Here is a 22,709-nt window from a genome sequence, read left to right as displayed (position 1 = left end):
CACACACACACACAGACACACACACACACACACACACACGTATCCCTCCCAGGAGTGGAAACTAAGGCCCACATGCTACCCTGTCCAAAGTTGCCCAGTGAGGGAGGCACAATAGAAATATCACTCTCTCTCTTACCCTGACACACAACCTTGCCTGACGCTCCTGTCTAGGGCCCGGCTTCATATACACTACATTCTACCTAGCAAGACATGGGTTGTGTTCATGGCAAGGGTACTTCTTAAACATGCATGGCCCTCCAGGGGTCGTAGCAATGGAGCTGAAGCCCAGTGGCCACATGCTTCCAAGGCAGGGCCTCCCCAGACAAGTTAGGCCTGGAATTTCACTTCAGACACCACCCCACCTCCCCAGCTAGGTGCCCACCTCCAAGGACCCTGTGAACAGACAAGGACCAGTACAACTGGGGGAGTCCTGTCTCTGAGACACAGGCTTCAGAGGCATCTGTGATGGCCCCACTGTATGCATACGCATGACACCAGCCAGCATTCCAGAAGGCTCCCCAGCCTGGTGTCTCCCCAAGATCTATCACTGAAAGTAGCTTTGCCTGATCTTGAATTTCACGGGATGGGCTAACGCCTTTGGTCGAATGACAACGCTGTTTGTGAGAGGCAGCCAGGCTGTGGTGCTTGCTGTTCATGGCCCTATAGTACTTCAGTCTGTGACTCTTACTTAATTTGATCCTGGTTTCTCCTGAGGATAGCCCCATGCATTCTTACTGACTTGGGGCTGCTCCGAACATGCTCAGTTATGTCTTTTGATGGACCAAAGCACCTAGGGGAGATAACTGGCAAAAGAGTCGAGTTGTATTGGAAGGACCGTATTAGACCCTTGAGTTGACCTAAGAAGCAGACAATGGAACGAGGAAACAGAGAGGCCTATTGACATGACCAGAGTACACAGCAAGGCCGAAGTACCGACCTCAGCCTCATGCGAGTGGGCACTGAGAACAGGAAGAGACAGAAGAGCTGGTGTGAGGGAAGACTATGTGATCACCTCCTTGGAAGAACAGCAAGGCCCCAACCTGTCCCAGGAGACAAGGTACAGGGCCGGCTGACTGAGCAAACAGAAGTGCATGAATGAGGCCTAAGTCTGACGAACCCCAAGCACATAATTTTATCTGGAAGACAGCGCGTCCAGCCACCCCCGCGCGCCCTCCTCCTCAAGGCAAGGACAGCCTCTGCTCAGAAGCACCTTTGTCTGTCCCTGGATGGTCCGAGACAGGGTGGCAGAGGACTAGCTTGTGCAAACAAATGACAGGTCACACCATGGTCTCCCTGGTCCCCCACTGATCACTACAGCTCAAAGAACTAACTATTTGCCCAGGTCTCCTGAGTTTCTCACTAACATTTCCCCACTGGTTGTGTGAGTCCAGGGAGAGTTCTCTGGCCTTGGCCCTGAAACCAATGGGACAAGTGACATGCCTACCCTTTGTGACCTGAGAATGTCCACTCCCTGACAGAGCTGGAAGAAGATGGGTGAGGGCCAGTGTCCTGAAGGAGGTCACTCTGTAGCTCCAGGTAGGACCTAGATGGGAAGAGATGAATGGGGGAGGGGAGGGGTCTGAGAGCAGATCAAGCAGGCTACCAGGTTCTTTCTGTGTGGGTCACCCCCTACCACCGCTGGCTGAAGGTTGCCTGTCACCATGGTAGACTAACAGATTTCACTTTGGCCCTCATGGTGGCTGGTCCAGATCAGCCTCTAGGCACTGAGGTTACTGAAGCTAGAGCTCTACAAACAGGGGAAGATGCAGGCACGTAGATGAGGTGGGGTGTTAGTCCCTGCCTGTGGGCACTCCTGTGGACCTCGAGGGTGGGGGGAGGCTCCCAGAGTTTCAATGGCTGACAGTACATCTTGGGTTTCACAGTCTGCGCAGGAGTTCAGCCATGTTCAAACCCCACCAGAACCTCTGGAAGATGTCTGTTTCCATGTTGTTTCTCTGCTGACTCCAAAAGGTAGTTGTCATGGAAACGGTGTGCCTTGCTGACGTGTGTTTTGTGTTCACAGGCTCTGACACAGCAGAGCTGAAAGCCAGCAGTAATGTTACTGCCGCAGTCCATAGGTTCAGAGCCCTTAACGAACCAAAGGTGCTGCTGGTGCTGATGGTAATGATGACGGTGATAATGACGGTGACAGTGGTGACCTGCTATCCTCTCTGAAGCTGCTCACCCAACCAGTGAGGGGCTGGAGTTGGGTATCAGCCAGACCTTCCTCACATGACATGTACAGAAGGCAAATCCTCTCTGGTAGTCCAGCAGCCTCTATCCAGGTATGCCAGAGAGCCAGAAGTCCAGTACACAAGAAGGAAGCCCTGGTCCCTGGGCAGCAGATTGCCAGGTAACTGTTTCCCTGTCTCTTAGCAACCCAGAGAGAGACTCTGTTTTCTGGGCCTCCTTATCTGCTGGGCTCAGGGGTCTGCGCTTAGAAGGCCTCAATTTCAAAAAGGGCAAAAGAACAGATAGGCTGTCTATGTACAGCCCCCCCCCATTAGCACCTTCTGCCAATCTTGAGGTATGATGCGTTTCAAAGATGTGACAAGAAAAGCATTTTGGAGGCATCGGTGCCCCAAGGCATACTGCTGGCTATTGGCAGGTTCATCCTGTGACATTAGCCTATGTCCTCTGGTCTGTGCTTCTCACACTCAATCTAGGGGACTGGCACCTGTGCATGCACCGTGGACACAAGATGGGGGGTGGGGGGGATGGCTTCACAGCTGTGGGAGCTGGCCTGGCTGTCCCGCAGGGCATCTGCAGGGTGATTCGGGGTGTCTCTATCCATAGCCAGAGGGAATCCAAGGTGGCAATGTAGCTACCTAGGCCAGCGTAGAGTGCCTCAGGAGGTGAGGGAAAGAATTACACGTGATCTTTACACTCCTCACTTCCAGGAGCCCAGAGCAAGAATGAAGGACAGATCTCAAGAAACATCTACTGTTCACTGCAACGTTCCACATGAAAATGCGATGAGGGAAGGCAACACAAATGTCATGGACCATGAAATGGGCACGGCCATGTGACATAGCCACAAAATAGGATAGTACCGAGCCATAAGGCCAAAAATCATGGCGTGTGCATGCTCTTAAGATGGCTGGACACCATGGACATTGTGCTTAGTGAGACCAACCAACCAACCACCAAGGGACAAACAGCCTTTGATTCTCCACAGAGTATCTAGAGCGGGTCAATTCAGAGACAGAGAGTAAACGAACCAGCAAGGCTAGCAAGAGGGAACAGGGCGCTCCTATTTGGTGGCTGAGGCTCTTGGCTGGGCCTCAGTGGGAACAAAATGAATGCCACAGAGCCACGCACCCTTAGAGGTAGTTAGGACTTAACTTTGATACTGTGTTGCCCCTGGTTCTTACAAAATGTCTCAGAGCCTGACACCCTTAGGAGTCAGGACTTAACTTTGATACTGTGTTGCCCCTGGTTCTTACAAAATATCTCCGGGAAGATGGTTAGCTGGGCCTAGTGGAGGCTCAAGGCCTCTAACTCCCTGTCTACTCCACACTCCTGAGACCTTTTCGGTTAGGCGCCTCTCCCCTACATCACATTGGTCTCTTGCCGCCATTTCCCAGGGCACTTCTCCTTAGCGCAGGCAAAGGCCCCCACACCCTAACCTCCATGAAAAGCTCTCTGGATTTTGACACAGTGAAACCCTTCAAAAGAGAAGAGAAGCTTCTAGTGACTGCTAATGCAGGAAAAGTCTAGTACAACAGTCTGTCAAGTATTCCTTGGCCCTTTCTGAGCTCGGAATCCAGGACAAGCCATCTCATTGAGATCCACGTTTCCTGACCTCTAGGCTGAGTCTGCTCACACTATCCGTACCTTCCAGGAGCCTGCCAGTTTAGGGACGAACTGGACATCATTCCGAAGGCCCATCCCTCTATTTAGGATTCTTAAGCTTCCCTCTCCAAGTGTGAGGAACACATACAACAAACCAGCTCTTTATTTTAAACTGTGTGTGTGTGGATGGGGAGAGGTATGCAGCTCAGGTACCTCTTGAGCTCACTACATAGCTAAGGATGTCCTTGAACTCCTGATTCTGCTGCACCCACCCCTGATGTGACACAATGCCTGTTTTAAGAGATGCTGAAGATGGAATCCCTACAAGTCCATGCAGAGCTAGGTGAGTACTCTGTCACCGAGCCCATAATCCCTAGACCTTCATTTTCTCAACTTTTTCAATGCCAAGTTCAGTGGCATTAAGCACACACTAACCCGACTGTGTAACCATCACTGTCCGTTAAGAGAATTATTTCACCTTCTGAAACGAGCATCTTGTTGCCATGGCTGCATCTGTTGCCATGTGGTGCTGCCTTGGTCCTTCCGTGGCCACCAATGCCCGTGTAAAACCCAATGAAGTTATCATAGCACGCCATAAGGGTGGTCACCAACCGAAAGCCACTAGCAAGTGTCGGCAAAGCTGTGGAGCAGCTGGGGACAGCTGACAGGGATGACAAACAGTGGTGGTCTCACAAAGACAGGTAATGGAGATACTGTGTAACCCCCACAATCCCCTCCAGTTATATAAATGAAAACAGGAACTCAGACTTGAATGTGTGTTTGCTATTCACAACCTCCAAAGGGCCAAAGCATTTAAGTGTGTACCAGCTACTGTTGCAGCATGCATTAGACTGACGCTCCATGATGTAGGAGATAGAACAGTTCCTTTAACATCCACGATGGGATGGCAGCCACAGGAGGAAACACCCCAATTTCTGGAGTCCCCTGGAGCCAGTCTCTCTGGGTTCTTTAGGGATAGCTATAGAGAGGGGAGAAGGTACCATGCCAGACACAAATGCTGTACCGATGTATTCTGTGCTCACTGGATATCACATTTGCCTCCTGGCTGTCAGTGTCTCACTTGCTTGTCCCACAGTGAGGTGTCAGCACTGACTTGTAGACCTGAGGCGGCTGGCATGTGGGGAGAGCTCAGCAGGACAAGAGAGCTCACTTCAGCATGGAGGTGGGCAGGCCAGAGGCGCTCCATGGACATGAAGTATCCTGCTAGAAATATCGGACAGAAAGACTTTGAGCCTGAAGCTTTGACAGACATGGTCCATCGTGGTAGCCAAGACATGGCAGAGTCTGTGCATGGGAGTGAGGGTGGTGATGAAGATTTGAGAATCTTGTAGACCAGGAAGGAGAGAAAGAAAGAGGCCAGAACCAGTGATGAGCCATCCACTTCAAAGTCCTGTCCCTATGACCAACTTGCACTCATACCATAAGGGTCCCACAGCCTCTCAAAATAGCGCCACCAGCCAGCAAACAAGTATTGAAACTATGTGCCTGGAGGGACTTTTCATCTCCAAACCACAACCCTGCCATAGAGCCACAAGGCTGGAAGGCCCTCTTCCCCCAGGGGAACCCACAACACAAACCACCTCCCCCTAGATTTTACATTTCCAGCCTTGCCTCACGGCTCCTCCCCACCACTAGATGCATTTAACTCATCCATGGAAGGTTCTAGCAAACATCCAACGTGTGTCCAAAAGAGACATGGTACAGTCTCCTAGCTGGAATCAGAGTAGTTTATGTCATCCCGGGAAGCTGTGGGACCCTGGACAGATGGCAATATACCTGAAGGGTCAGTTCTCCACAAATCACTCACCTAAGCAGGCACTGCTGACTGCTTTTAAAGTCATGACTCTGAGCAGACTCAACTAGAGACTAGGCATGTGCAGAAACCATGAACAGAGCACAGGAGACGCTGTGAACCTATCTGCCAAGAGACAGCTCAGCCTTCCATGAGCCAAGGTAGACTGGACAACTTTTCCTCCAGCTTGGCACCTGACTCATTTGCTGTCTCCAGAGCAGGCCCTTATCATTCTGGCGGCCTGAGCCTGCAGGGTTATCTCATGGCTGGGATTCTATGCTCAAGTCTTTGGGGGCTATGTACCAGGCAGCGCGTCTCCTGTAGCAGGTATCTCTGTCTCTCCATCCCCTCTCCCCTCAAAACAAAAACAAAAACAACAAAAACAAAAACAGGAGAGAAATCCCCTTAGCAGGGTTGGGGAGGATCCTATGTATCCTGTGATGCCCTTGGGGCAAAGGTGCAGAACATCAACTCTCCAGACATCTCGTTCCCAGTTCTGTTCCCTGCCGCTCATTACAACAGGACAGCATCAGAAACACTTATAGCTTTGCACTGAGATGACAAGCCTGCTTCCCCACCCCAACTCCGCCCACTATGGCCTTTCATCAGATGCTATGGACCTTAGATGAGATCTTGTGTGTGTGTGTGGGGGGGGGGGGTCACAGTCCATAGTTGGGAGCACTGATTTTAGAGGTGAGGAGCCAGGACAGAAAGGACTACCCATCCCCATGCAGAGGTACGCAGAGAGCCTACCATTACGATGGTCTCTCTTGATTGTCAATTTGACAAGATTTAGACTCACTGCAGAAACAAGTCTCTGGGCATGTCTGTGAGTGAGTTTCTAGATTAAGTTCGCTGAGGTGGGAAGATCCAACCTAAATGTTGGATGGATTCCATGAGCTGGGGTCTTGCTAAGTAAAAAGGAAAACGTGAGCTTAGGACCAGTGTCTACCACTCTCTGCTTCCTGATGGAGGGGGATAAAGAATGGCCAACTGCCCCATGTTCCAGCCAACATGACTTCATTACCAGGGTCTGCTGGTCACGGCAGCTACCAGAAGACCTGATGATGCTCCCGGTTCCAGCTGGGTTGGTGACACCATTATTAGCTTTGCCCACACAGTCAGGTTATCTTCACCCAACAGACAGGATCTGAGGCCTAGAGAAAACTGAAACAGCTTACTCAGGCTCACAGGTAACCACAGAAAGAAAATATCTACTGAAGTGGATGACTAAGGAAAATGAGCAGAGTGACAGTCCTGGGCCAGAAGGCAGGCAGACTTTTGAAAAAAATCAAAATGAATGCAATCAGACAGACTTATCCCTTTGGGTGTCTTCAAACTTCTGACATGCCTAGTAATGGCCTTCGTAAAGAGGTGTGCTATGAGAGTTGCATCTGGGCTCTATAGGAAAGAGCAGTGATTGATTATTGATGTCTGCCTTGGGTACAACAGTGGAGAACATGGCAGTGTTCACTGTACACACTTTTCATGGCACCTCTCTGAATATCTGTTAGCTTCCCCTTTGCATTCAATATGTTCAGACTAATGAATGCAAGAGAACTAGCAGAGGGGCTGGTGAGATGGCTCAGTGGGTAAGAGCACCAACTGCCCTTCCAAAGGTCATGAGTTCAAATCCCAGCAACCACACGGTGGCTCACAACCACCCCTAATGAGATCTGACGCCCTCTCCTGGTGCGTCTGAAGACAGCTACAGTGTACTTATTTATAATAATAAAGAGAGAGAGAGAGAGAGAGAGAACTAGCAGGAGTGAGTGCCTTTTGGAGGGAGTGTTTGCCCTCATGCAAAATCACATAACTGGTTCTTGTTATTCAAAGACAAAGCTAAATTATTCCAAAGAAAATTCTACTTGATAGACTCGTGTGTGTGTGTGTGTGTGTGTGTGTGTGTGTGTGTGTGTGTGTGTGAGAGAGAGAGAGAGAGAGAGAGAGTGAGAGAGAGAGAGAGAGACTATGTCTACATGTTCATGTGTGTGTGCATGCATGTTAGTTTGGAGGCCAGAGGAAAACCTCATTTGTCTTTCCTCAGGGGCCATCCACATTGTTTTGAGATACAGAGTCTCTCATTGGTCTGATCTCAATTAGGCTAGGCTGCCTGGCCAATACACACCCCCAGGCATCCTGCCATCTCTGTCTCCTCAGTACTGAGATGACAACCATATGCCACCACACTCAACTTTTTCTCACGGATTCTGGGGACCAAAATCGGGTCCTCAGGCACACTTCCCCAACCCCTGATGTAAAGTTTTTAGGCTCTGATTTTATGCAAGGGTCACTGTTCTCACTTACCTTAGCAAAGAGGACAATTAAGATAATCTAGCCATCAAGTGTTATTATCAGTGCCTTAAACAGAGAGCACAGGAGCCATGGCACAGCCAGTGCTGGGTGGCCTGGTCTCCCTATTGGAGACTGAACTCTGGTGTGGAAAATTACATTTCTCCTCACAGTCCACTGGAGATGCTTGCACTCTGGCCCTGATGCCTAGAAGGGTGCTGGACAGCTATGGAATGTGGGCACATGATACAAATGGGCCACAAGAAGCCCCACTGCTCTAGCGCACGAAGCTGAGGGTGGTCCTCCCTCCAGTGATCTGTTTGCTAATTAGAAGCTCATGCCTCAGTCTTTGATTTTTCCACTCCAAAGAAGAATCTTGGCCATGCTGCCTACAGCTCCTGGCCAGGAGTGAGGGCGTGCGGGGTGTAGAGCAAACCTGGTAGGCCTGCACAGGATAGTAAAGATGGTGTATCTATCTATCTGAGGCTGGAGTGCATGCCCAATTCTGTTGTCTAGGTTGTAGTTACAAGTCTCCTTGCTGGCCCAAGCAACCTCACCCACGACTGGGCCAGAGGGAGCCACAGTGCATCACAGTCTCCTGCCCTGTTTGAGGCTGGCACCAGCCGGGGAAGTAAGGAAATGCATAGTATTCATCAGAAAAGTCTAAAACAATCGTCCTTTCTGGCTGAGCAGAAGGAAGGCATGTTGAGCCGGGGCTTCCTCCGTGCAAACAGCTGCCCAGGGGCCAGAGGCCTGTTTCCCACATCACTGGAAGCCAAGGCCAGTGACTCTCCCAGAGTCCTAACCTACTCTGGTGCCCGGAGATAGCCAAACCCCAACCTTCCAAAAAAAAATGGAGTTGGGTGAGAAGGCTACAATCAGGAAAGATAGAGAATAGCTTGTCTAGGAAAACAAAACAAAACAAAACAAAAAACACACAAACAAAAAACAGATGGCGGTCCCAGGTCCCTAGCTCAGGGTCCTGGGTCCCTAGAAGCCAAGAAAGTGACCTTGGCCATTTCTACTTGCCAGTCCACCTTGCATATCTTGTATACCCAACACCTCCTCACTCTCCAGCCAGCAATAAATGGATCACCACCTAAAGAGGATCTTTCCTGCCCCTCCTGGTGACTGGGCCACCCAAAGAAACACAACCAACACTCTGCCTGCCCTCTATACCTCTACGAGGTCTCTTCTCCCACTCTGGACTAGAGGATACACAGTAAGAAAGGAGCCTGCCTCTGTTAGCTCTAGCAAGTCATGACACAAGCCTAACCCGCAACAGAGATAGGTGATGAGAAGTGGGAGATCGGCTTGCTTGACTCCTTTTCCTGAGGACCAATGGCTTCCAGAACAGAGCAGAAGACCTGCCCTCTAAGATGTTCTTCCATTAATCCCCAGAATCTGTCTAACATGGCAAGAGGGCCTCTGTGGGTGCGAATAAGGAAGGGAGAGACCTAATTATTAGGGTGATCTCAGCGCCCCTCGAGAGAAAGAGATAGAGAGAAAGAGCCAGGAGCAATGTGAAGTCACATATACAGGTTAAAGAAGCAGAGACCACTCTGCCGGTTGAGAAGGGACCACACTCCTACCTCCCCGCACTCTGCCACACAGTGGCACTGCCTGCAACGGGTAACTGCCAGTACAGGGACACCCTTCCATCTTGCTTCAGCCTGAGACCCATTTTGGACTTGTCCCATCCGGGGCTATATGAGGATAGGCTTGGGAGAATTTCTTACATCAGCCTTAAGACACCAATGCTCAGAATTTTCTGTGGGCTTCCACCACAGACAGAGACTTTGCCTGAGCCACAGAATAGCCACAGATAACGTCACTTCTTCCACACACTGTGGAAGGGAAGGATCGTAAAGCAGCTCGCTGAACACACGGCCCATGTGTGTCTCAGAGGCATATATACCTGAAGCTGCTACCCAACATGCACCGCGCAACTTGCAGCTCTGGATGTTTGCCCCCAGGACCAAAGGTCTTCATTTCTTTGCTTTTCAGCCAGGTCCAATCTGCCATATGGCCAGGACTCTAGATGGCTGATGGGTATTTTCAGAGCTTTACTGTCCCATTTGTCACTGGCTAATTAGCCAGGAGTGACTAATCAGAAAACAGTGGTGTGGAGCAAACACTCTGGTGTTCTTGGCTTTCTGTTGCCTGTGGTTACTCAGAACTGATGGGGGGGGGGGGCAAATAAAGCTTGGGTTTCTTTGTTTTCTTCTAGGCAAATTCCGAGAGCCTTGGGGCTGTCCTCAAGGAAAGGTGTTGGGCACCTGCTTAGTGTCAGCACAGTGTGTGGGCAAAAGCCAGGGTTCCGGCAGCCCCTGCCTGCAGCTTTCTAGTCAAGTCATTGCTAACTCACAGGCTGAGCTGTGGAAGAACGAACAGCTCCTCTCCTGGCAACCACAGTCACATGACATTGCTGTGGGCAGAGGCCAGGTAGACATTCACTGAATCAATAAGACCCTCAACGCTGTCCTGTCCAGTGCTGCCATGGACACAGAACCAAAGCAGAGATAGATAAACCCAAAGCAGAGATAGAGGGAAGCCATTAACTCCCTGCTGCCCTCCCATACGGCAGGGGACAGGGTATACACTCAGTTATCCACCACCCTCTCCAGGCCCCCAGTCACAAGGATAGTACACTTTCACCTTCCGTTCTCATCAACGCTGTACACAGCAGCTGTCTGGAAGCTTCCACGTCACAGATGAGGACATTGAAGCTTGGGCATTGTGCATGCATGAATGGCTTCAGGGCACACAACAAGCAGCTGGAGACGGTGGCGGTGGTGCCTAACCAAGGTGGAGAAACAGAGCAAAGAGAGCTAACATGGGTGTGTGCTGACACCTTCTTGTATCCAATGAGGAAGAACAGACTCACTGCACACTTGTACGCAAGCCCTTGTGACAGGCGTATGTACGTGTATACCAGTGAGCAAAAATGAGCATCTAAACACACGGACAACACACATGTATGAGTGCATAAATACATAGAATATGTGTAGGTACACACAGGGCTTTTCCACATAAAAGGGGATACCCACTGACCTTCAAGGGAGCTGATACTACCCCAAACCTTGCTAGGCAGTCAGACCATACCCTTGCTCTGCCATCCCAGTCCTCTCTTCACCCACCAGGTTTAGCTGAGGCCAGCCCTGTGGCCACTGGCCTTTGTCCACAGAAGTAGACAGGAGGTCTCGGCAGGGACCCTGGGGAACTGTGGGGTATACTTGGGAGTGTCTCTACAGCATCCCCACACACCACAGACTCATCCCTGCAGGATCCTCTATATAGGATGGGTCTCCTGGGGGGGGGGGGGGGGGGTCACACGGCTGACTGATGCTGGCAAGGAAAAGTGGGAGAAGTCAGCTGTCGAGTTTCCTAACGGCTCTCCGCCCCGCCGGCTCCTGGCCTGGTAATGAAAGGGAGATGAAGAAAGAACAGATGGGAAGGAACACCCACATTGGCAGGGCTGCCATTCTCCAGGGTAAAGGTCTACTGCGGAGAGCTCAACCAGCTCAGCAGGGTTAATCATTGCCTTAGGAGAGCCAACCAATGCTCTACAGGCCCAAAGAATCAACAACCAGCTTATGGTCAGGGACAGAGCTCTTATAGCGCCCCCCGCCGCCCCGCCAAAGCCTTGCACTTTAGGGTCTGAATGATGATTAAATAATGGTCAGATTGCCAAAGAATCAATCCCTCTTCCCTGGGACTGGAGAGATGACTCTGTGGTTAAGAATCTCTCTTCCCAGCTGGGCAGTGGTGGTGCACACCTTTAATCCCAGCACTTGGGAGGCAGAGGCAGGCGGATTTCTGAGTTTGAGGCCAGCCTGGTCTACAGAGTGAGTTCCAGGACAGCCAGGACTATATGGAGAAACCTTGTCTCGAAAAACCAAAGGGAAAAAAAAAAATCCCTCTTCCCTGACCACCTTTCCTAGGCTTTTTTGTTTTTGAGACAGGGTCTCACTGGGTAGCTCTAGCTGACCTTGAACTCACAGAGATCTGCCTGCCTCTGTCACCCCATCCAGTCTTGACCCTGCCCTTTCCCATCCAAGCGGATGATAAAACGTTTGGTTAGTGGTTGAGCCTACAGGTCCAAGCAACGGGCCTGAATCAAATCCCACCAAACACTGATAAGCTCAGACACCAACAGGATCCTTGAGGGCCCATTAAGTTCAGATCTGTTATGCAAGCATGAGGACCTGAGTTCAAATCTCACTCCCAGCCAGATGTGGCAGTGTGAGCTTAGAATCCAGCACTTGGGGAAAGCAGGAAGAGGCAAGATTCCCTAGGACACAGGCCAGCCAGGCCAGCCTACTCAAAAAGCTCCAGGACAAAAAAAAAAAAAAAAAAAAAAAAGAACCAAAAAACCTAAATCTTCTAACCTCCTCATACATGCACACACAGGTACATTCATCCCATTCATACCCACACACAGCACCCATGCTCCCCCACACAAATCAACATATATACACATAAACACACACACACACAAGGGGGCAGGGGACTGAGAGGCTAAATGTATGAATGTATATGAAAACAAGTCCTTAGAGTATCTGGTGACATCTTTGGTTACTGTCACACTATGGGAAGGAAGAATGGCATCAGTATCAAAGGTCAGGATGCCGCTGAACACCCTACTTCACAAAGGATGGAAGACAGACACAGCCTCCAACACCACTAGCACTGAGACCTCTCAGTATGGAGGGTGCTGCGCAAAACACAGGTCAAGGTAAATCCCTCCACCCAAGAATGCTGCTGGGGCCATCTCACAATGCCAGATCTACAGAAGAGGCTGGGATCAGAGTCACAACACTCAGGTGACAGTGAGGGCACAGCAGAGCTCTGGGTCTGCTCCTTCCTCCTCTCAGGACACCTGGCCTTGATGCACAAGAGGGCCTGGGATATGAAATCCCATGTAGCCTCAATGTCCTCATGTTCTACCACCTGTCCCTGCCTGCCATCCATGCAGGAAGATGTTCCTGGGCTGGTTTCTTGGACCTTAAATGGACAGACTTGAGGCTCCAGACCCTGGAGACCACCTCCTTTGTCTTTACTTTCCTTCTGCTTCAAATGATGTGTTCCCAAGGCCTAGTTTTTTCGTCTGAGAGTGATGTCCAGCCTTGCCATTCTATGAGCTACTGTCTCTGGCCATAGGGACCCTCTACCTAGCAAACCAGAGCACTTACAGATGGCCCCCAAAGATCATTAGGCCAGGATTCAGCAGGAGCAGGGGAGCAAGGTGTCTTTCTCTTTCAAGAAGATTTACAGTTCCTTCCACCTCATTTGTACTAAGCTGCATATAGCCCATACTGTCTGCCCCAGAACTGCAATCCAACCACACCCCTAACCCCCATCTCTCCAGATCTTTCCAGAGCTTAGGCCTTACCACACAGTTCTTCCCTGGGCCCAGGAAGCTGTCTGCCTACCTGACCCGATCACCCTGCATCCTCTCTGCCTCTTGAAGCCCGGCACTGGCCTTGGCCCTCCCACATCATGAAGGGACAGGTGCTAGTCCTGACCCAAACCCCACATGACCACAAGTGCCCTACCAAACAGGACCTTTGCAGCCTGGTATCAGGTCAGGGCTGTAGAGAGGAGGCCTGCCACGGTGGGGTGCTTTGGCACCACATCGTGCAATCTGACACCCAGCAGCTATAGGGAGCTCAGAGCCCTGGAAAGGAGGTTTATGAGTCTGCACTGCACCTGCAACTTCTGTTTTTCTTTAATTACACAGGCAGACGTACTGTGTGCCCCGCCTCACTCTGCCCCACGGTTACTAAACTGGACAGAGCAGGTGGGTACACGACTGGCAACAGAACTTGTGTTTGACAACCTACTGACCGCCCTTGATCGCTGGGTGACAGTCACAGTCTCCATCTCTTTGGGTCTGAAAACACTCCAAGGACTGGATGCACAGGGCTTTTATTCCATTCTGTGCTGTCCTGTGAATATCAGCTGAAGAAAGGAAAACAGGAACCAGCGAACATCTTGTGACTCAGACGCTGTCTCTTCCTCACCAAGCCTTAGGAACACAACAACCCTTGGCCACAACCCCTCTTCCCTTTGCTAAGGGGACAGTATAACCCTGCAATCAACTATTGCCACCTGCACCATTGTGAGCCAAGCACCCTGTCCCATGGTCCTCCCTGACCCCAGACACACTGCCACCATATCAGCACCACCATGACCACCAGAGTCATGGAGGGAAAAGGAGGGTAAGTCTGCCTTCCCTTCACTCAGAGAACCAGCCTTTCCCCTTCTTTCCCTTCTCCTGAGCTCTGGCTCCTTGCCCTTGGCTCAGGCGATGGAGTCCCCTACAGGAGTTTACAAAATATATGTAACTTGTAAGGATGAACATGGAGTCTTTTATAAACCAAATAAATGACTTTCATCCCTGGCTGTTGGCTGGGATGTTCCCCGATGCCTTTACTCACCGTGAGCATCACCACGTCCCACCCACCCACCGCCTCGTCCCATTTCCTGCCAATGTAGGTCACGCTAGATTCTCCTGCGCTCAGTAGATCTGCCTCCGGTGAGGGTGTAACTCTGTCTGAGACAAATTTAGAGGTTCTCTCACAGGCATGTTGAGACCCCGTGCACTCTCATTCAACTGAGACCCAGACTGTAACCACACTTGGAAATCTGTTCAGAGATATCCCTGCATGTGGAATTAACAATCGTGTCCCTTGTGGGTTCAAAAGCAACCTTCACAGAGAAACAACTCCAAGGACAGCAGGGGGTCAGGGGTGTAAACAGAAACTGATCAGCCAGGTGTATGATAGAGCCCTACCTTCCAACTCCCTGTTCTGCTTGACTGGACCCTGTGTTCATGTCAGACAGGCGAGTCCTCACTGCTTCACATAGCATAGGGATGATGAGTGTGTGAAGCCAAGCACAGTGGGGACCACTGTCTTCCAGGATGAGACAGGCAAGGATCTGGGTGGGGAGGCCTCCGGCGGGACACAGGAAAAGAAGGGATTGTTGTTTGTGGCCTGATCCTGCAGAGGTCTAGGACTGTGCAACAGGAAGGCTATTCGGATGCCAGCAAAATGTTGTCTAAGGCCTAGGGAGCCAAGAGGAGTTGGTCAGCATGGAGAATGGAAAGCCTAAGCCAAACTTGGATTTGCTGTGTGGAAAATGAGAGGTTGAACTTTGTCTTGCAAAGAATCTACAGAGTAAAGTACCACGTGGAAATTACCCACTTCAGAGATCGGGAGTACAGCCTGGTACACACGTTCACACATGGCATGTTCACATGTTCCCAGACCCACCTGGCACACACACATTCACTCATGGCACATATATTCACACTGAGACATGTGGCACACACATATTTACACATAGCATGCACTTATATATGGCACATACATGGCATACATATTCACCATAGCACACGCATACAACATACACATTTATATGTTCCTCCACAAACATTCACACATACCCATCTACGTATGCATGCACTCATGAGCATACAAACCCCTCCCCCACATATCCACAGACTAGTACTCATAGAACATCCTACACAAACATATCAATATGCAACACACATGTATCAATGTATATACATGCCACACCCCTACAAACACAAAATATGCACATGTTGTATGCCTGTATACACACCTCTAAACATATACATACATGTACACTCATGTAAACATGTCTACACCCTCTGTGCATATGCAGTTTGGATGCACAAATACAATGTTCCACATTTAAATGTAAGTGTATAATGCACGCTCACATGTATGCACAATACTGAACATTATAAATGTATGTGTGTATACACATGCACACAAACATGCAGCTTCATACACCTGAATGCATATTAACATGTGAGCAAGCATCCCTTGCAGAGGTCTGACAGCCTGGACTGCACCCAGAGCAGAAACAGGGGTTTCCGGGATCCAGGCCACAACAAAAAGGAAGTGGTGTGGGGACACTCACAGAGCCTGGAAATGCTTTGCTTATCAATAAGTAGGGCTCACACGCTTGAGGCACACACCCAGAGCTCAAGCAGCAGCACCATGTCATCTCTGAAAGCCCTCACATGCCAGCACCACCTCACATGGCTGCAGACTCAGCTGTAAGAGTCTCCCACCCCTACCCCACTCCCGCTTTTCTATGTCTGGGACTTCCCACCCCTGGTGACATTTAAGGACCAACTTCCTTCTCTTGTGTAAAAGGCACTCACACAGACTCAGTGAATGTGGATTGATTGTGACGGGGCAGTGCAGACAGCGAGTCCAAAGTATATGATGATTGGGCGGGGGCAGCTGACCCTGGCCAAGGCTTGTACTTAATTCTACCCAGGACCAATCCAGGGAACCAAGGGCTACATGAAAGGAGAAATGGATTTCCTGACGGAAGCTTGTTCACACTGTTTGTGTGCTGGGTGAGTGCGATTTAAAAGCTCCTTAAAGTAGCCCCATTGCCCTAAGACGCGAAGTGCCTTCCTTCCGGTCAGTCAGTGTGGGTTATACTAGCGGTAAGAGCCCAGCATGCTTCCTCTTTAGGAAGAAAGCAGAAGCGAAATGGAATGTCACTGAACTGGAGGGGTCACAACAAGGTGGCAGGAGTCAAAGTCTCTCCCCCCCCAATCCCTCTCCCTCCCCCTCATCACCCCCAACACACCCCGAGAATCTTCACTATATAGTAGGTAGCTCTGGCTGTCCTAGAACTCACTATGTAGACCACACTGCCCTTGAACTCACAGAGATCCACCTGCCTCTGCTTCCCAAGTGCCTGGATTAAAGATGGGTGTGTACTCACAACCCCCAGGGGGTCAATTGCATAAACAATGAGTCAAGGTTACTTATTTCCTGAGAAGGAGAGCCATGAGTAGAACAGGAACCTGTCTGAGAAGGCCGCCCATCTTGATCCAGCTGCAGGCTTAAGACAGTGGATTATTTTATCCTCATCTCAACTCTAGGTGGAGAAACTGAGGCACTGAGGGAGTGACTGGTTCATCTGAGCTCAAGGTCAGACACTCACCCCAAGATTCTGACCACTGTCTCAGCTAGTCCAGTCCCACTGCCTTACTGCAATGATTCACAGAATCTGGGAGGCCAGGGGCAGAGTCTGGGAAGTCCTGAACGTCAAAGTCAGAGGTCAACGTGATGTCCTGGCAAGAGATACGTGTATAACTGTTTCTGGATGTTCTTAGGGCACCCCTGAAGGGGGATCTCTTATCAGTCATCTGACATTTGGATGTAACCAGAGTGGGGATGACATTGCTCTGCTCAGGGAAAGGATGGACAGAGAACCAGACATGAGCACCTATGTCAGCTTAGAGTTCCACTAGGCAGTGGTTAGATAAATGTCCCTTCCCGGACCTATGAAAGGGCGGCTCCCCTAGGCCAGGAATGGAGAATTCACAAGTCCAAGGCTACAGGGTGCTCACTCTCTCTCCCACTATGGCATGAGTACCCTACCCCAACAATAAGTGAATGATGAACAAACACAATTTAAAAAATAACAAGGAGGAAGGATGCAGAGGTTGGCCTGTTAGCTTCCACATACATGTGCTGCTCATATGCACACGTGTGTGCACATTCGCAAAACACACACACACAACAAAATAACCCTAAAACTTCCAAAATAAGGAATATTTGAGGTCTGAGGGAACATAAGCCAGGACATTGAGGGGACAGACTCCCTCAGCAGGTGGACTTACATCAAGACATCTTGATCACATATGAAAGCTGGTGTCTCAACCGCTTGGCTGGCATGGTGGTCAACTGCTTGACTCATTCTGTCTCCTCATTTAGTCAGAGATGCTGAGCACCTGGCAAGCAGAGGCACTGTAGCATGGGAGCTTCTCCAGGTGGTAGAAGTTACTCCGGCATGGTGGCTTGAATGAGAATGGTCCCCAAAGGCCCATACATTTGAATGCTTGGCCCCCAGGGAAAGGAACTCTTTGGGACAGGGTGAAAATGTGGCTTTGTTCTAGATGTCTCCCTGGGCGTGGGTTTCGAGGTCTGAGAGGCCCTGGCCATTCCCAGTTAGCATCTTTCTCTCTGCCTCATGTTTGTGCATTAGGATGTAAGCTCACAGCTAGTGCCCCAGCCCCACGCCAGCCTGCCTGATGCCATGTTCCTCACCATTGTGATCATGGACTCACTTTCTGAAACTATAAGCCCTCAATAATTTTTTTTCTTCTATCAGGAGCCTTGGTAATACTGTCTTATCACAGCAATACAAAAGTAACTAAGACACTCTAGAAATCAGAGAACTGTTTTCAGCCCATCCACTGACATCTGTAACCACTTGCAGTATAATCCTTGCACACTGTGATGAATAATGTCAGCTTGACCCACCTGTGGGATTGAACCTCTAGGCGTGTCCGTGAGGGGATTTCTAATCCGAGTTAACTGGGGTGAGAAGTTCCACCCTGAATGTGGGCAACACATTAATCTAGATTAATCTCAAGCATCAACTGGAAGAAATCTAGAATACCAGGGGGATGAACCTCTAGGCATGCGTGTATAGGATCGTCTTTATTTGGCTGAGGTGACATCACCCAACCACTGTGGCCCCATTCCCTGGGCTGTATACAAAAGAAAAAAATGAGCTGGTCACCAGCTTTCATCTCTCTGCTTCCTGACCTGGAATGCAAAGTGACCACATTCCTGCTGCCACAGATTCTCAAGGACGGCAACCTTGAACTGTGGGCCAAAATAAACTCTTTGCTTTCTTCGGTTGCTTTTGTAAGAGTACTTTATCACAGAAACAGAAAAATAATTAAGGCACATTCCATGAGCCTTAATTGTGTAATTCATCTTGGTCTGAACAGAGAGGAGAAAGCCAGCTGAGAATGAAAGCTCTTCCTCTCTGCTTCCTGGCTGCAGATGCAACGTGAGCACCTGCCTCGGTTTCCCTACCATGACGGATTGCGCCCCCACTCTCTCCCCCCCCCCAACATGAACCAAAACAAACTCTCTGTCTGTAAGTTGCTTCTGGTCAGGTATTTGTCCACAAGAAAATCAATAATAGATGTACCAATGGGTGGCGGTACAATGCAGACACTGTGCTTAGAGCCAAGGATTGATTCGTAAACATGGGGTTCCAGACCTTGAACTCAAAAGACAGGGAACTAAGACACTTAACAAATGTCAACTGAAACAACCCACAGGGACAACAGCTTATCCCGCTGCCCAAGCACTGTTGAACACGGCTCTCACTGTTGCCCTCAGAGTTGGCCATAAAACTCAGAGGGGGAGAGGGGGAGGTTCAAATGAGGAAAGCAACACAGAGGTCAGCCTTAGGAAGAACAGCTTGCTGCTCCAGATTGGTGAAGTTCATTCAGCGTGTGAAACAGTGGAGGGGGTGGGGGAGGGGCCGGGCACCCAGGTGACGGGGGGGGGGGGGGGCCTCACCCAGGGCCATCCCTGCCCTGAGGTCTTATATCAGAATTTAAAAAGGTTTCCCAAAAGCAAGAAGACCTACTATACCATTCCTAAGCAAAGAGGAAACCATCTTTTTTGATTCTCAGCAAACATCACCAAGCCCACGGCTAACTCTAGGTAAGGCTTCTCCCCATAGGACCCTGCTGGGCTTGAGGAAAATAATCTCACAGGGTTTCCCTGAAAATAATCTCACAGCGGCACCTGCCTATACGGTGGCTACAGCAAGGACTTTCCCTGTGGCTGGCCCCCAACAGGGCTCCTGTGAACAAGATTCTGCAACACTGTCAGCAGCAGGGGCATCCCCACCTGAAACAGCATCTGGAGGTTCCGGGCTGCCTGAACCCCGGGGTAGTCACGTCCCGCCAGTGTGTGTTCTTTCCCAGCTGTCTAATCGAATTTCCTGTGTATGAATATAAACACTGTTGTCTGACCCACAATGAACTTGTAAACAGCATGATGGTATCAGCAGTAATAGACGGGGTTTCCAAGAGCGAAAGGACACTTAACTTTTACTTCAATGGGAAACGGAGGACTCAATTTCCACAAGATAGAGATAAAATTAATGGCCGTAGAAGGAATCAACTTGACTGGGAGAGGAATAACTGTGTTATTATTGCCCAAGATCGCTGCAGTTTGGGTTTCTAATGTCACGTGTGGGCTGTGACCTTAATGCTGTCTTGTGGTTTCTTGGAATGGACAGAACATCAGTATGACCCGGCTGAACTGTCAAAGAGACATTGCCACCACAAAGCTTAAAGAAATGCAGAAAAAACATCATCTGATCACCTCTCTTCCCAAACCAGGCCGTGTGTGTGTGTGTGTGTGTGTGTGTGTGTGTGTGTGGTGTGTGTGTGTGTGGTGTGCACATATATGAATGCACCTATGTGTAAGCATGTATCAACATATGTGGAGTTCAGAGGACAATCTCCCTTGTCATTCCTCAGGAGCCATCTACCTTGTTCTGTTTGTCCTTCTTGGGGACTTGGGTTTACTAGGAGTTCATGTATACCCAACTTTGTTTTCTGTGAGTACCGGTACAGAACACAGGTCCCCTGCCTGACAGCACGTCACCATTCCAACACCAGGCTCCTCTCAAGTTGGAGGTATCAACACCCCGGGCTTTTGAGGTAAGAATAAGGGGGATCATGCCAGCCTAGAGCAGACTCAGCAGGGAGAACAAACAATGGGGAACGCACAGCATGTGGACCATTATGAACTCAGTCCCAGTAAACACTCTGCCTTACCTCAGTGCACATGCAGGCCACCACTGCTGGTTCCCTGTGTCTGTCTCCAGTGTCTCTGCTTCCTCACCACCCATAGGTATGATAGAGTAGCTGGCTCCGGGTACCCTGAGAGCCACACAGGCTTGGTCTTAGCTCAGCACTATTTCCTCCTCGTGCCTGATCAAGAGCAACACTCCAGCTACCCCAGATCTCTGTCTTCCCACAATAAAATGGGTACAGAGAGAGCATATACCTAGTGGGGTGATGTTTTAAGATGCAAGGAGATGTGGGGGGTGGACAGTTGTCCAATCCAGGGCAAGATACTGGTAGGTAGACAATCACTGTCCAGACACTTCAGCTCTTGTATCCCGCTTGGAGGTCCCAATGCGCGCCACATCTGCCAACTGCCCAAGGCACTGAGCCTGGCCTCTGCTCCTCCTGTCATGTCTCCCTGTCAGCCACTTCACCCATACAACCCTTTACACCACCTCAGAGTCTTGCTGTCACTTAAGAACACCACAAGAGGGGGCTGGAGAGATGGCTCAGTGGTTAAAAGCAGTCAGTGTTCTTCCTGAGGTCCTGAGTTCAAATCCCAGCGACCACATGGTGGCTCACAACCATCTGTAGTGGGATCTGGTGTGTCTGAAGGCAGCAACAGTGTATTCAAATACATAAAAATAAACAAAATCTTAAAGCAAACAAACAACACAACAAGAGCCAGCATGGTGATACACGCCTTTGATCCCAGCACTTGGGAGGCAGAAGCAGGAAGGTCTCTGAATTCTATGCTAGCTTGGATTGCCCTGCATTGGAAAGAAAAAAAAAAAAGAATACCACAAGAGATGGCTCATCACTTCATGTCTAATGCCTCCGTTAAACTTTGCTAAAACTCCACATAACAGTCACTTCTGACTAGCCTGATGTCTGCAAATTCATTCTCTCTGACTCTGTCTCTGTTTCTCTCTGTGTGTGCACCAGCCTGTCTATGTCTCTCTGGGTATGTGTGTCTGTCTCTCTGAATCTGTCTCTGTCTCTATCTCTGTCTCTCTCTCTGAGTGTGTGTATTTCTCTCCCCCCTTCTCCCTCTCCCTCCCCCCCACACACACGCACACACGCACCTCAGTATATCCAAGCATTATGGACTGCACCTAGGTCCTTTGCCAATGCTAAGCAATCCCTGTGTCTTCAGCTCCAGACTCATGCTCTCAAGAGAAGACAGAACTAAGATGGTGGGCAGGTTATATCAAGTCTCACCCCATCTGCTCTGAGGTCTCTGATCTGCTCCTTTTAAAGAATCAGTTACTCAAGACCCGTGTCATGCATAAGGTTCAAAGAGAACCAACACACCATGTGACCACACCTATGGGTCAGGTCAAAAAGGGCAGAAGCGGGGACAGTGACAGCAGCCTAGTGTCCCTGGGCATGGGTGCCAGATATACTCTACTGTGGATTTGCCCTGAGCAAGTGTTGGTTATGGCTTGTGAAAACTTGCTGAGGAAGACCTCCCATGCATGCTGCTGGAAACATTACGTCAGACCTCCCATGAACACTGCTGGGTACATTAAGGTCAGACCTTCCATGCATGCTGCTAGATACATTAAAGTCTACAATGTTTGTTTTCTATACAGTGTCGGTCTGCTAGCTTTTCTCATTTGTAAAATGGGAGGTTGGTGGCCTGTTAAAAGGTTCCTGCTGCATCTCATGGCTTCTGTCTCTGGTAGGTTCCACTCGCTTCACCCAAAGGCCATGAGCTCAGAGCCCATCCCGGCAGCAGCCCTGGGCTGCAGTAGTGACAATTTGAAGATCCAGAGATCAGGATTACAGTGACACAAACAGAATCAGTGACTGATCTACACATTTAGAAAGACTCGAGGGAAGAAATCCTAGCCAGGTATGATGGGGCACACCTAAAATCTCAGCACTGAGGCAGGGGAATCATGAGTTCAAGGCCAGCCTGCACAGTGAAGCTGTCTCAGAGAGAGGCTGAGAGAGTGATCAATTCCATAGTACATGTATTTAACCACCATTTTATAAAGTAATAAACACAAAATCTAAAGGAACATTCAACTCTCAGACCCCAGTTCACAAACAGCATGGATTTAGCCGGGCGGTGGTGGCACACGCCTTTAATCCCAGCACTTGGGAGGCAGAGGCAGGTGGATCTCTGAG

At 49.8% G+C, this 22,709-nt stretch overlaps 1 protein-coding gene and 1 long non-coding RNA gene across 2 annotated transcripts in view; one reads left to right on the top strand and one right to left on the bottom strand.

Moving 5' to 3' along the window:
• Cmip (c-Maf inducing protein) overlaps positions 1 to 22,709 on the bottom strand; it is a 206,451-nt gene that overhangs the window by 103,470 nt on the left and 80,272 nt on the right. The gene's annotated exons all lie outside the window — the stretch shown is intronic.
• Positions 1,495 to 4,562, top strand: LOC116070250. Its single transcript, XR_004110322.1, has 3 exons — positions 1,495 to 1,536; positions 2,024 to 2,353; positions 2,901 to 4,562. It is a non-coding gene; the product is annotated as an uncharacterized LOC116070250 (long non-coding RNA).

This window comes from Mastomys coucha, unplaced genomic scaffold (genome assembly GCF_008632895.1).
Source record: "Mastomys coucha isolate ucsf_1 unplaced genomic scaffold, UCSF_Mcou_1 pScaffold22, whole genome shotgun sequence".
Taxonomy (NCBI): Eukaryota; Metazoa; Chordata; class Mammalia; order Rodentia; family Muridae; genus Mastomys; species Mastomys coucha.
Note: the sequence above shows the minus strand (reverse complement) of the source record. Positions and strands in the feature narration are given on the sequence as shown.